Source organism: Macrotis lagotis, chromosome 1 (assembly GCF_037893015.1).
Source record: "Macrotis lagotis isolate mMagLag1 chromosome 1, bilby.v1.9.chrom.fasta, whole genome shotgun sequence".
In the NCBI taxonomy this organism is placed as follows: Eukaryota; Metazoa; Chordata; class Mammalia; order Peramelemorphia; family Peramelidae; genus Macrotis; species Macrotis lagotis.
In genome coordinates this window covers 5839940-5852900 of record NC_133658.1, presented here as the reverse complement: position 1 = coordinate 5852900, position 12961 = coordinate 5839940, and the positions used below count along the sequence as shown (strand labels likewise).

At 45.8% G+C, this 12961-nt stretch overlaps 1 protein-coding gene and 1 long non-coding RNA gene across 3 annotated transcripts in view; one reads left to right on the top strand and one right to left on the bottom strand.

Moving 5' to 3' along the window:
* CYRIA (CYFIP related Rac1 interactor A) overlaps window positions 1-12961 on the bottom strand; it is an 87228-nt gene that overhangs the window by 49567 nt on the left and 24700 nt on the right. For both annotated transcript variants that reach the window (XM_074195064.1, XM_074195066.1), the window contains exon 2: window positions 345-479. The gene's annotated coding sequence lies outside the window, so the exon portion shown is untranslated. The remainder of the gene's footprint in view (window positions 1-344; window positions 480-12961) is intronic.
* On the top strand, window positions 8489-12300 carry LOC141512616 (uncharacterized). The gene is made up of 2 exons (XR_012475544.1): window positions 8489-9079; window positions 12026-12300. It is a non-coding gene; the product is annotated as an uncharacterized LOC141512616 (long non-coding RNA).

Below are 12961 nucleotides of genomic sequence, written 5' to 3'. Positions count from 1 at the left end.
GATGACCCTAGTAGCCACTGGCTTGAGCTCCAGAAGTGAGATAATGTACATCAAATGCTTTGCAGTCTACAAAGTGTTTTATTTTTATTATCAATGTTGGCCATAAATGGTATTGCTTCGTATAGAAGATCAAAGCTGGAGGGCGCCTTAGAGGCCATCCAGGACAACTCAAACAGTTTACAAGAGGACAAACAAAGTCTTTGCACCTCAGGGTCAATAATCTGTCCCAAAGCAGAGGATTCGGAGCCTAGATGGGGGGTCTTGAGTCTACTCATAAGCGGGCCAGCCCCAATATCCTAAGAGCATCCCCTCTCTCCTAAAAGGAATGCAGTTTTTTTACTTACATCTTCAGGGCTGGAGAAAACTGGGCCTGTTCAACAGGAAGAGAGGAGATGCTCAATGTGGAGTATCCAAAGCCGCACCGCTGGACCGCTGCACCGCTGCTCTAGAACCGGTGAACAGAACAGGAGAACCAGGATCTGTCAGACAGAGAGAACGAACATGAGGGTAAGGTCTTTTGTACATCTTATTTTGTTGACTGTTTTTAGATATCATAAAAGAAAAAATTGTTATAAAATGAATTTGATATCATTAAAATCAAGATCAACCATTAAAAGAACCAGTCAACATCACAATTGCATCGGAGAATGCGTGGAACATTCACTATCCCTAGTCCCCCACCTTTTCAAGGTACAACAAGATACATTTCTTCATGATCTATCAGCTATTATGGGAATCAGGAACTGTTCCTATCAGCCTCTCAAGCATGAAAAGGAGTTGGGTTTTGACCTTTAGCCTCAGTTTCCCCCATCTGAAAATTTTAATTGTCTGTGTTTCTTTGATTCTACCAGAGCTGGACTTCAGAACTCATGGAGGCAGGAGACACTGCCAAGCAGGGGCTTGGTTAATGACTCCACTAAATGATAGATTTTCTCCTTAAATTCTGAAGGGAAACCTATGATTTCCATCCTTCCCCAGATAGAGACTTCTCAAAGAGAATTGCTGTTCAGACACATCATATTTTGTAAAGTTGCCTTGACAAATACTTTCCAGATGGGCCATTGCTCGTATAAGCCAACTACACTGGCCCATTACCTGACCAGGGAGGAATTCCATCAGAATATGGCCCCATCATCAAGGGGACCTGATTCATCTCTGTCCCATCACCAGTACTCTGAACCCTATAGGTGCATCTTATTTGATAAATGGACATGGGACAAATGAAGCATCAAAATCCATCCCAGAAAAGGATTTCCCAGAAAACAGAGTTTGGATGGGGGACGGGAAATAAAACAGAGCTGATCGGAGATGAGATGGACCTTAAAATGGGGATGTCAGACTTTGGGACCCTAGAATGGAGGACACAGAACATCAGAGCTGGGAGGGGGCTTGGAGATCTCCAAATCCAACACAGGCATATAACATGTGGGAACATGGGGTGTTTACATCACATACCACTAAGGGATGCCAGGAGGCCATGACCCTCCAGCTACAAAGCCCCCTCCCCCCTCCTTTCCCCAGGCTCTCCCACCACCCACCCAAACCACTCTCCTGTGAGTGGCATCCAGCTGTTGTGAAGAAACTTCTCATAGAGTAGGTGTTGAGTCATGCTGTGGCCACAAACTCATTATGGAGAATAGCGACCAAATGGGGAAGAAAGTGAAAAATCCCCATTTGGGGTGGGAGAGGGGAAACTCCAACCACAGAAATCCTAACCACACTCATGTCCTCAGATGCAGTAGCTGTGATCACAGCCACTTGTTTTCTGGGGACTGTAAGAGCCTGACAGGATCTCCACAGACCCAGGGAGAGAACATGCCAAGGCTGCAGATCCCAAAGAGGACTCCTTCTCCATCAGTCGATCAACAGCAGGATGGGTGGGTGGGGTGGACAAAGAGGGAGTTAGACAAAGGTGGGGGGTAGGGGTAGAGGCAGCCAACCACCCTTTGGGGCACATGGCTCCCCAGGCGGCTTTGGATGGGGCTGGAGGAAGAGGAAGGAAAGAGAAGGGGAGTCTCCTCCTTGCCACAGCCAGGCCCAGGCTCAGGCCCGAGAGAGCCAAGAGTTCCCTGGGGATAAACATGGACAGCAGCTGTTTACTGACACTGGACCCTGTGTTTACACAGCACCTTTCCGGGGAAGGCCAGGTCAGGCAGGGACACGGGGACCAGCGCAGGCCTGGGAACTGGCTCACTGGCCTGCTGAGGGAGAGAGAGAGAGAGAGAGAGAGAGAGAGAGAGAGAGAGAGAGAGAGAAAGAGAGAAACAGAAAACAGTCAGAGAGACAGACAGAGACAGAGTCAGAGAGAGAGAGAGAGAGAGAAAGAGAGAGAGAAGAAACATCTGGAAATAACTCTCCCTAGACACAAAGTCTTGTGAATTCACAGACATTACAGGATTCCTCCCAGATCACTATAGGGGCCTTCCAATGTAGGAATTCCCTCTAACAAGAGTGATGACTCAAAATCAATGAAGGTAAGTTCCTTGTTGTGAAGTTGTGAAACTGCAGGAGGTTCAGGGACTTGCCCAGGCTCAGACACCGAGTGAATTGTCTGAGGCAGGATCAGAACCCAGTTCCCTATGCCAAATAGAAGACCCCCTAAAGTCTCTACCTCTTAGGCATTAATTCAGTGGGAAATCGTCTACAAGAACATTTTAGAATCTCACTAGGAGAGGCATTTCATAATCTGGAAGGCACATTTAAACATCAATGTTAAAAAATTATAAGTCCCAGTCGCTGATTAAATAGAAGCCCATAATCTCTGACTTGGAGGCCATTTCACACCCACCCTTCCCTGTGCAGGAATCCCTTCTGTAGCATCCCTAAGAAGAGGGTGTTCAGCTAGGTGATGCAGTGGAGAGACTTGGTCAGGAGGACAGGAATTCATATCCAGCATCAGACCTTGGACAAGTCACTTAACCCTGCTTGCCTTCCATCCAAAGCCATCTCCAAGTCCTCCTGATTCCTATTTGGCCACTGGACCCAGATGGCTCTCGAGAAGAAAGTGAGGCTGGGGACTCAGCACAGCCCCCTCACTCCAATCCAATTCATATGCTTGTCATGGCCTCACCTCCCTGATGTTGTGGTCTTCTTCAAGAACAAAGGACAAACATTATCAGGTATCTACTTCTAGGGGCCAGGAGCTCATGCCCTCCCCGGGCCACCCATTAGGTCTTACTATAACTCTGCTCTCTGGGGCAAGAAGAAAAAGTCTAATCTCTTCTCCAAAGAATCATGCAAAACCTGAGTCTTCTCCAGGCTAACCTTGCTCAGGTCCCCTGCTCCCCTTCTCCTGGTCATTCCCTAGGATTTCAGTGACCCCTGGATTTGGAATTGGTAAGACCTGCTTTCTAATCCAGCCTGGGCCCCTTCAAAGCCATCTGACCCTGAGCAGGTCAGTTAACCTCTGCCTCTGCTGCTTTCTCATTTATAAAATGGGCATAATCACAGCACCTCCCTCCCTGGCTTGTCACAGGGATCCAATGAAGTTCTAGCTGTAAATGTTACTGAGGGCGACAATGATGATCATCATGCCAAGACAAGCTCTCAGACTGCTCTCCCTGAGACAAGAAATTTTGGTCCCAGGCTGGCCATAGTCTCCAATGCTGGTCTCCTGATGAAGACTGGGGACTCTCAATGGCCCACAAGACTCAGAAATCCACATGACAACCACTGACACCCAGGGATCCAGAAGGGGGGTCTGACCTATTCGTGCTTGGCCCTGGGGATAAAATCAAGAAACGATGGGGGGGGGGGAGGCTAGATGTGGAGGTTGGGGACAGCAGAATGGAGGCTCACCTGGGCCTCCATGAATTCATTCTTGCTATAAAAGCCTCCCATAACTGGACAGGAACGAATCCCTTAACCAGCCAGTCACCTCAACACATTTTCTTCAGCCTCCCAACCTGAAGGCAGCAGATGCCTTCTTTATCTGTAAACCAGTCTCTGCTTCCCACTAACTGTGAGGAGCCAAGGAAGTCCTTTCTTCTCCCAAACTGAGCCTCAGTTCCCCCATCTTTTAAATATGACTGACAGTATCTCCAAGAATTGCTTACATGACTATTGGGAGCACTACACAAAATCTTTTGTTCTATTCTTTAATAAATCATGAAAATTCCAGGAGCCCCAAGGGTACTGGCAAGGCCATCTGCTGGGTATAGACTCAGGCTGCAGCATCTCACCATGACCATATACGGTACAGAAAAGGGTGTAAAGGAAGCATCTAGAAATGGGTGATTGGAAAAGGTGAACTAACTAGAGAAGGAGAGGAAGGTCTGAGGAGTGGACAGTCAGGAAATGTGACAAAGTAAAGCACCCACTATGTGCTAGTCATTGATATAAAAGATGCAAAGATGGGCTGGGGGCAAGAACTGTAGAGACATGACCAACACAGCAATCCACTGGATATGTGGAGTGAGAAAGAGTGAGGCTGGGGTCTGTGCCACTGGAGGGCTCACCCACATCTAGGAAGTCCCTGATCAGCAAGAGTTCCCATTCAGAGTGATTTATAACATAATCATGATACAACTGCAGTATCAATACCCTTTGCCCATTGTGGAGCCCAGAGTGGAGCCCAGGGTAGAGCTCAGGGTGGAGAAGCTTGACCTCCTCCAAGTCTTCTTTATCTGTAAACTATCCTGATTTCTACCTCCACCCTCTTCATCTGGATGCCTCACACTCAGTGTTTGAGGAGTCATGTGGCAGAGTGGAAAGGGGGTGCTGGGCATGGAGGCAGTAGGTCTGGGTTCAAATCATAGCTCTGACACTTGCTAGTGGGTGACTTTGGGCAAATGATGGACCATGGCTAGGTCTCAGTTTCCTCATTTACAAAATGACTCAGTTGAATGAGATGTCTGGGCATCCTCCATGGTCCTATGAAGTGAGTGTCAGAGAAAAGATTGGAATCCAGATCCTTCTGACTCTGTCCAATACACCACATTGATAGGTTAGGTTGAGTCCTAGCCTGTCCTCCATCACTTCTCACTAAACCATGGGGACTTTCTGTTAGATCATCTAACTGTTAGGTCTATCTTGATGCTTAAGGGGCAGAAAGTCCCCAATTCAAAGGACTCCCTTACTGATTCAGTCAACAGGCATTTTAAGGCTCAGGATTGAATGAAAGACAACAAGGAACATTTATGTTTAAATGAGGTCCCTACAGAATACACGTCCAGTTGGCTATTAAAGAAAATGCAAACTTCTTGTCCTGAAATTCAAGGCTCTTATCACCTGGCTCTGATCTATCTGGTTTCATCTCACATAACCATAAAACAAAGACATTTAGACTTGATCAACTCAAAATTGCCTATTGCTGTACTGACCTGGGTTGCCATTCCCCTTCACCATGCTTTCTATGTTCTAGCTGAGCTGTGCTTTTTGCCATCCCTAAGTATTGATAGCCCACCCTGATTGCCCTGCTCCCAGCCCCTAGACTCATTGTCCTTCCACATCCTCCCTTTCCCTCAAGGTTTGGTTCAGATACCATCTTCCCAAGGAAATCTTGACTCAGTTCAACTCACAAGGATCTCTCCCTTCTTGCTTTGAGCAATCCCTAACCTCCTGGCTGGAAGTCATTTGGATAAAACACTCTCATTCTGTTCAGCTGACTTCATTCTGATGTTTATGGCATTTTTCCTTGACTCATCTTACCACATTAATAGATGGTCAGATCCTTGAGAGCATCAACTCAATCACAATGAGAAACAGTATGAAAAAAAGTTTTGGTTATATTTACTCTTTCTATTTATTCCCCTTATCTGTAGCGTCTCAGTAGAATGTAAGCTCCTTGAGGGCAAGAAATGGTTTCATTTTGACTTTGTGTCCTTAGTATAGTGTCTGGTATACAGTTGGCATTTAATGAAGACTGGTTGATTAAATGACTTTAAGAGATTGGAAGCAATGAGTTACTGACCTTAGACATGGACAGTAGATGCAGGTACTTGTGGTGGGGGCAGAGGAGGAGATACAATATGATTTGGGGAAGGTAAAATACTACAATCTATATCATTGTGACTACCTGAATTAATTTATTTATTGTGTCATCCCATTGAAACTTTCAGAGGATGAATTTTTAGAGCTAGAAGGAAAAAAATCACAAAATTCAGCTAGAGAAATCTCAAGGGAGATAACAAAAGAAAAAATAGGAAGGAAGAATACCTAGCAACATCAGATCTCAAACTACTTCATTCATTCATCATTCAAAATGATCTTACTAGTTAAAAAAAAGAGGTCAAATATTAGAACAGATTAGATACATAATATAGAGTAGTAAATGAATTCTAGAGTCTAATATTTAATAAACTCAAAGGACTCCACCCTCACCACAGCTAATAACTTGCTATTTGACCAAAAATAGGAAAATTGGAAAGTAGCCCGGCAAAATGTAAGTATAGAACAAAATTTGCACCATATACTAAGTTCCAAATAGGAACACAAGCTAGTCATAAAGGATGACATCAGAAACTAATCTGAAGAGTAAAAAATAAATTAAGTCAAATCTATGAATAGTCAAAGAGTTCAAGTCCAAACAAAGTAAGATAAAGGGGTTTTTTTGCACAAACAAAAACAAATCAACTAAAATTAGAAATAAGGGAAAAAACTTTGCATCATTTTTTTCTGATAAATTCTAATTTCTGAGATATGTAGGAATCTAATTTAAATTTACAAGAATAAGAACCATTCTTCAGTTGAAAGATGACCAAAAATATCAATAAGTAGTTTTCAAGGGAAGAAATCCAAATTATCAATAGTGATATGAAAAATTGCTCTAAATCACAAAGAAGAGACAAATACAAATGAAAATAATGCAGAGGTTCTATCACATAGTCATCAGATTTACAAAGCTGACCTAAAAGAAACATGAAAAATGTTAGAGCTTCTGTAGGAAAACAGGTAGGTTGATGTTTTGTTGGTGGAGCCATTATGGAAGAAATTTGGAATAAAGTCCCCAAATGACTTAATTAGGCTAACCCTTTGATATATAACTCCCCAGAGGGGAGTATATATCCTCTCAAAAAGAAGGGAGAAAAAGGAATCAATATACAAAAATATTTATAGCAGTTCTTTTGGTGATAGCAAAGATGATGTAATTTTAGGTTATGCCTAGTAATTAGGGAATGGTTAAACATGAATGCAATAAAATATATTATTCTGTAAGAAGTGATAAAGGGGATGATTTCAGAGAAATCTGGGAAGAGGAATATGGACGAATGAAGAAGGAAATGAGCAGAATCAAGAAAACAATTTTTAAAAATAAACAAAGGAAAACAATTTGGGAAGATTTCCAAACTCTAATCAATTCAATGACTACCCATGAATCCAGGGCAACTATACCAAAATATGCAATGAATTCAGGGGGCAGATTTTTGGACACAGCCAATATGGAAATTTGCTTTGCTTGACTCTACACATTTATTGCAAGAATTGTTTCTTTTTGAATGGGAAAGGTAGGAGGTGAGAGGAAGAAGGGGTGGCTCTTTGTTAATTGAAAAAATAATTAACTTTTCCCAAATCCCAAATTGAGTCAGTACATGTGTCTTGGAGAGACTGGAGGTGGAGTCAGGAACTGGTCCCTGAAGGGAAGACAATGAATTAATCTGAGTGCCTTGGGGAGGGAGCTTGGTGCTTTTAAGAAGCCCACAATGGTCCCAGAAACAACCTTTTTAACCCCATTATTTTCCCAGTAAGAATCTATGTCAAGAAATCAAACTAGATAGTTTCTAAATAGTTTTAAGACCTCAGCTACTAAAATCATACCATCCACTGTAATTTAGCCCAGTCTTCCCCTGAGAGGCAGGGGGAAACAGTGACCCCTGAACCAAGGTCTGGGTTCAAGTGCCAGCTCTGCCATTTCCTCCTTGGGGACTCACAATGAGCCACTTGGCTTCTTTAAGATTCCATTTAGTGTTTGTTGGGAGGAATGGTGACCAACAGGTGCAGAACGCTGCAGGCGCCTTCAGAGGACAGTGTCCGCTCCTTTCACCAGCTGAGAGTTGGGGGTGCTGTGAACTTTACTGGCCCCTATAAAACCTTACAAAAATCAAAATGTCGACTGACTTCAGAGAGGTGTCATTGCCTCCATTTACCCAAGGGAAAAGGAAACCAGCCTGGTGGATGATCTGGAAAGGACCCTCCCAAGATCTTGTGGCAAGGGGAGAAGAACATGAAGCCTACCACTGGGGATCAGACACTTTTCTGAGCACTTTTCACATATCATGTCATTTGATCCTCACAAACACCCATGAGGGAGGTGTAGGGTACTATGGAGGAAACTAAGGCAAATGAATTAAGTGACTTGCCCTGGGTCACATCATTAAATTGAGACTGGATTTGAATGCAGGACTTTCAGACCACTCTATCCATTGGGCCTCCTAGATGCTGCCTCTCTAAATGGGCTGGGCTACTGTGTAACCAATGACTCCCCTCCTCCAAACAGGTTCCCTTTATTAGGTAACCAAAGAGGAGGTACCCTGACCATCCTGAGCTTCTCCCTTTGGAAGCTGGACACTGCCCCTGGGGCCCTGGGAGTGTCCATTGAGTCTTTGCTCAGACCACCAGGCCCATCCAGTCCCATCCAAGCTAGCTACCAAGAGCTAGAGGCCACTTGAACCACCTGAAAGGCAGCATCACTGAGATCTAGGGATCAAGGCTGCTGAGCTCACCTCACTGGGGCTCCTCAGGTCACAGGACTTAGATCTGGAAGGATTACTGAAGGAAAAACTGAGGCCCACAGAAAGGAAGGAACTTGCCTGTTGTATGGCCAAAATCAGATCTTGAACCCAGGATCTCTGATGCCATGTCTACCACGTGGTCCACACATCCAAGGGGACTTTGGGTTTCTGGGTGGGGCAGGTGTTCATCCCACAGATGCCCCCTCTATGGGATTTCCACATTGTTTCCCATTCCCATCCAGGAATATCTGCTGCTCTTTCCCTAGGAGAGACGCCCACAAAGCAGGTGGATAATGGAGAGAGAGAAAGATGGAGAAATGGAGAAAAGGAGAGCGGCAGAGTCTCTGCATGAGCAATGATGTCATCAGATTCTGGATGCCTTGGACAATAGGTCCACCCTTCAGTCCAAAGTAAGGAAAGGCCATGACGGCCATGCTTCCAGGCCATTTCTGGTTGGAATAACACAAGCTGCCCTAGGGTCCTGAGCCCTCTGTCAAAGCCAAAGGAGCTTCCTATGCCAAAGACAGTGGCAGGACAAGGGGACCTCACCAAAGACCTTCTGGCACCTTCTCACCTGCCCTAGGGTGAATTATTAAAGCTAATCAAACTGCTTTGAAAAAAAGCTTTCCAAACTCAGGGTCCCAGTCCTAGCCCACTCTGATACTTGGGGGAAGGAAGCTCAGGGCCTTACCCTGCTCTTCAGGGCTCACAAGAATCTGGGGCTCCATGTGTGGCTCTGCTGCACTGTTCTTGGTCTGTACCCCAGAGCCAGCATGGGCACACCACATTCCCCCCCATCACATCACAGCCCAGGGCAGACCATCTCCCCTCCACTGTGAGCCAGAGGAGGGGACTGCTGAGGACCCACCCGGCTTTCCCATTCTGGGCTTCTAAACCACTTTCTAAGGCCTGCTCTGGGGTAGTCCAATCAGCATTCATTCATTCCCCTAAACAAACTTCAGGAAAGTTCCATGCACAGTCAGGACCCCGTGATCTCTCCTCCCCCAAACTCCCCTAGGTACCATTCAACTGAGTTAGCATGACATATGGCTTTGCAGAACTGTCTTTATATTTAGGTTTCATCTGTGGGTGTCAACTCCCCAATTACACTGACTCAGAGTCTCTAAGACTTAGAATAACAGAATGTCAGAGTTGGGAGGGCCTTTAGAAGAGAAAAACTAGAAATATGAGAATTGAGAAAGGTTCTAGAAAAGAGAATGTCAACACTGAAGGACCTATCAACCATAGAACATGGATCATCAGAGATTGGCAGGGCCCTCAAACCCAGGACATAGAGGGCCATAGAAGGTGGGAGCAAGGAAGGTCTTTGAAATGAAATAGAAAATGCCAGGGCTGAGAAGGATCTTGGAAGATGGAACATCAAAGCTAGAAGGATCCTCAGAACAGAGAGAGATCCCTCAGATCAGAACAGAGAAGGTCAGAGCTGGAGGGACCCTCAAACCAGGAAGGTCAAAGCTGGAGGGATCCTAGAACAGAGAAGGCCAGAGCTAGAGAGACCTTAGAACTGGGAAGGTCAAAGCTGGAGGGACCTTAGAACAGAGAAGGTTGGAACTGGAGGGACCTTAGAACAGAGAAGGTCAGAGCTGGAGGGACCTTAGAACAGAGGTCAGAACTGGAGGAACTTTAGAACAGAGAAGACCAGAGCTGGAGGGGAGAAGAAGGGAGCAATCATTTCCATAGGATCTACTATGTACTAACCACTGGTTACACACTTTACATATATTATTTCATTTGATTTTCTCATAAGTGGGAGATTGAAGCTCTTATAATTATTCTCATTTTGCAATTGAGGAAATTGAGGCAGGTAGAGTGACTTGTCCAGTGCCACTCAGTGTCTGAAACTAGATTTGAATTCAAATCTTGCTGCCTGCAGGCCTGGTTCTCTATTCATTGAACCACCAGCAGAAAAGCAGAATTAGTGTCAGAGACTCCCCCAATGGGCCTAAGGGTACTCTCCATACTAATGTCCTTTCCCTTTCATCAATAGCTATGGACTTGGATGCCCCCCTTCCCCTCCCCACTCACTACACACTCTCTCTCTCTCTCTCTCTCTCTCTCTCTCTCTCTCTCTCTCTCTCTCTCTCTCTCTCTCTCTCTCTCTCTCTTACTCACATACCCCCTCCCTATGTACTTCATAATCAAGGTCACCCATTTTCCCCCATGGTCTCTTAGTGTTCTCTGACCTCTGTCCCTTTTGTGATGGGTACATGCTTCCATGGACTGTCAGCCTGATCCACTGAGGCCTCATCCAATGAGGAGATGAACACCACATTGGCGAATGAACAGACTAAGACCTGCCCACAAAAATTCCCTTGAAGGGGCCCGATGAAGAAGGACCCCAATTTGAACCAAAGAGCCAATTAAGGAAGCCGATTGGAGAACCAGAGAATCTCCCAAATGCTTTATATTGGGACCAAGAAGCATCTGATTCACAGAAAAGGAAAACAAGCAAACACACAAACTGAAAAGCTGTTTCACCAAAAACCAATCACACTAAGCAGGGCCCTGCTGGTTGAGGACAAATTCTAGACAAGGGATTTCTCAGGAAATCAGCAGTTGCTGTAAAAGTGATGAAAACCATGTTGGCTTTTGGATGTGATGGGGGTGGGGGAATGACCAGTCATCCCAAAGTCAGGGCATGTAAGGCCTGAGAGGCAGAGACCCTGGAACCCAGAGCCACATCTACCACAGGAACAGCGATTGCCTTTGCCATGACCACCAGGATGTGCACATCTCTCCTGTATGCTTCTGGCCAGTTACCTCAGTCCAAATGGTCACATCTGGAAGAGGTCCATAGGCACCACCCTCCGTGACATGGCTTCCTAAGGATGAGGAGCGGTATGAGGGATTCCTCAATGGGCCAGGGAGATGGCCCAACCTTGGTGTAGACAGAAAGGTGAGGAGATGGAGGAGGAAGGCAATGCCCAGGGATTCCTTGATGAACCTCAGCTTTGTGAGTGCAGTGGAGCAACCATCGCAAGAGGGAGAGGAACATGGGTCATGAGACCCAGAAGGGACAGTGTCTGGAATGGCAAGATGATGGATGTACCTTAAACTGGCATTACTCCCTCTGATAAATAATAGCTTTAAAACTGAGGGATCTTAAAGGTCAATCAATGGCTTCTATTTTTATGTGAGCTGTATTGATTTTGTTTCTTCTTTTTCTGTTTCTTGCACTCAGTTATCTATTTTATCTATCCCTTGTTTGGTTAAGCATATCCCCCTACTCATAAGTGGGAAAAGATCCTGGTCTCTCTGGTCCTGAGATACCCCAGATGCTGCTATCCTTGCCTCCTCATCCTCCTTCCCCCTTTTCCTCTCTCTCTTCTCTTTAGAGTTCATCCTGTCCAGAACCCTGTTGTCGCTGCTTGTGACCCTCTGGATCTCTCTCCCACCTCTGCAGAGAGCTCGGTACATTCCTCCAAGTTGTCTTATCCACCCGACCCCTGAGACCTTCAAACACTTTGGCCTTTCCAGGAATCCTCCTGAATTTGGAGGGGCTTTGTACCAAGATGGAGAGGTCAGACATCATCTCCATCCCAACCCTGTTGGGCCCCCATCCCCCTCTCTCCTAATGTCCTGTGAAGATTAAATGGGTTTGTAAAGCCTCCTCATTGTGATATTCTCTTACTGCTCCTTGACCAGTCATTTCAGGGTCCTTGTTTCTCCCTCTATAAAAATGATGGGGATCCTTCTGCTGGACTCAGACCTGAAGTCAATCTCCACTGGACCCCACCGGAGAGGCCAGGGCAAAAAACACACTTTTGGGCCATGGTCATCCTGCTGTAAGGTTGCATCAACTTCAAATGAGTCAGTCCTGACTGGTCCTCAGTTGCCTGTCTAGGTTCCCCACCTTGGTCTGTGTTCACCCACCAACGGGTCCTTAGATTCTACTCTTCTCAGTCTAGAAAAGATGGCCCTGGAGGAAAACCCAAGCTATTTCTACTCTGGGGGGGGGCGTCCTGCCCATCCCTCCATTCCCATCAGCAGCAATATTTCTAGGGAACCATCTCCCAAAGTCCCAGGGGAGTTTTCTCTACAGGGTACCTCCCTGCAGGGACAATCCCATGAAGCAAGGAGGAGGAGGTCGGGGAATTCCCAGGATCTAAGAGCAGGAAGCAGCCTCAGGGCCTTGGAACCCTGAATGAGCACTCCTGTGGGGTCTTCCCTTCCTCTAGCCTGCAGAGATCTTGTGTGTACCAGGTTAATGACAGGTGAAAACCCTAGTAGACCATGGGGACGGTCCTTGAGGGCAGGTACCAGGCTCTGGC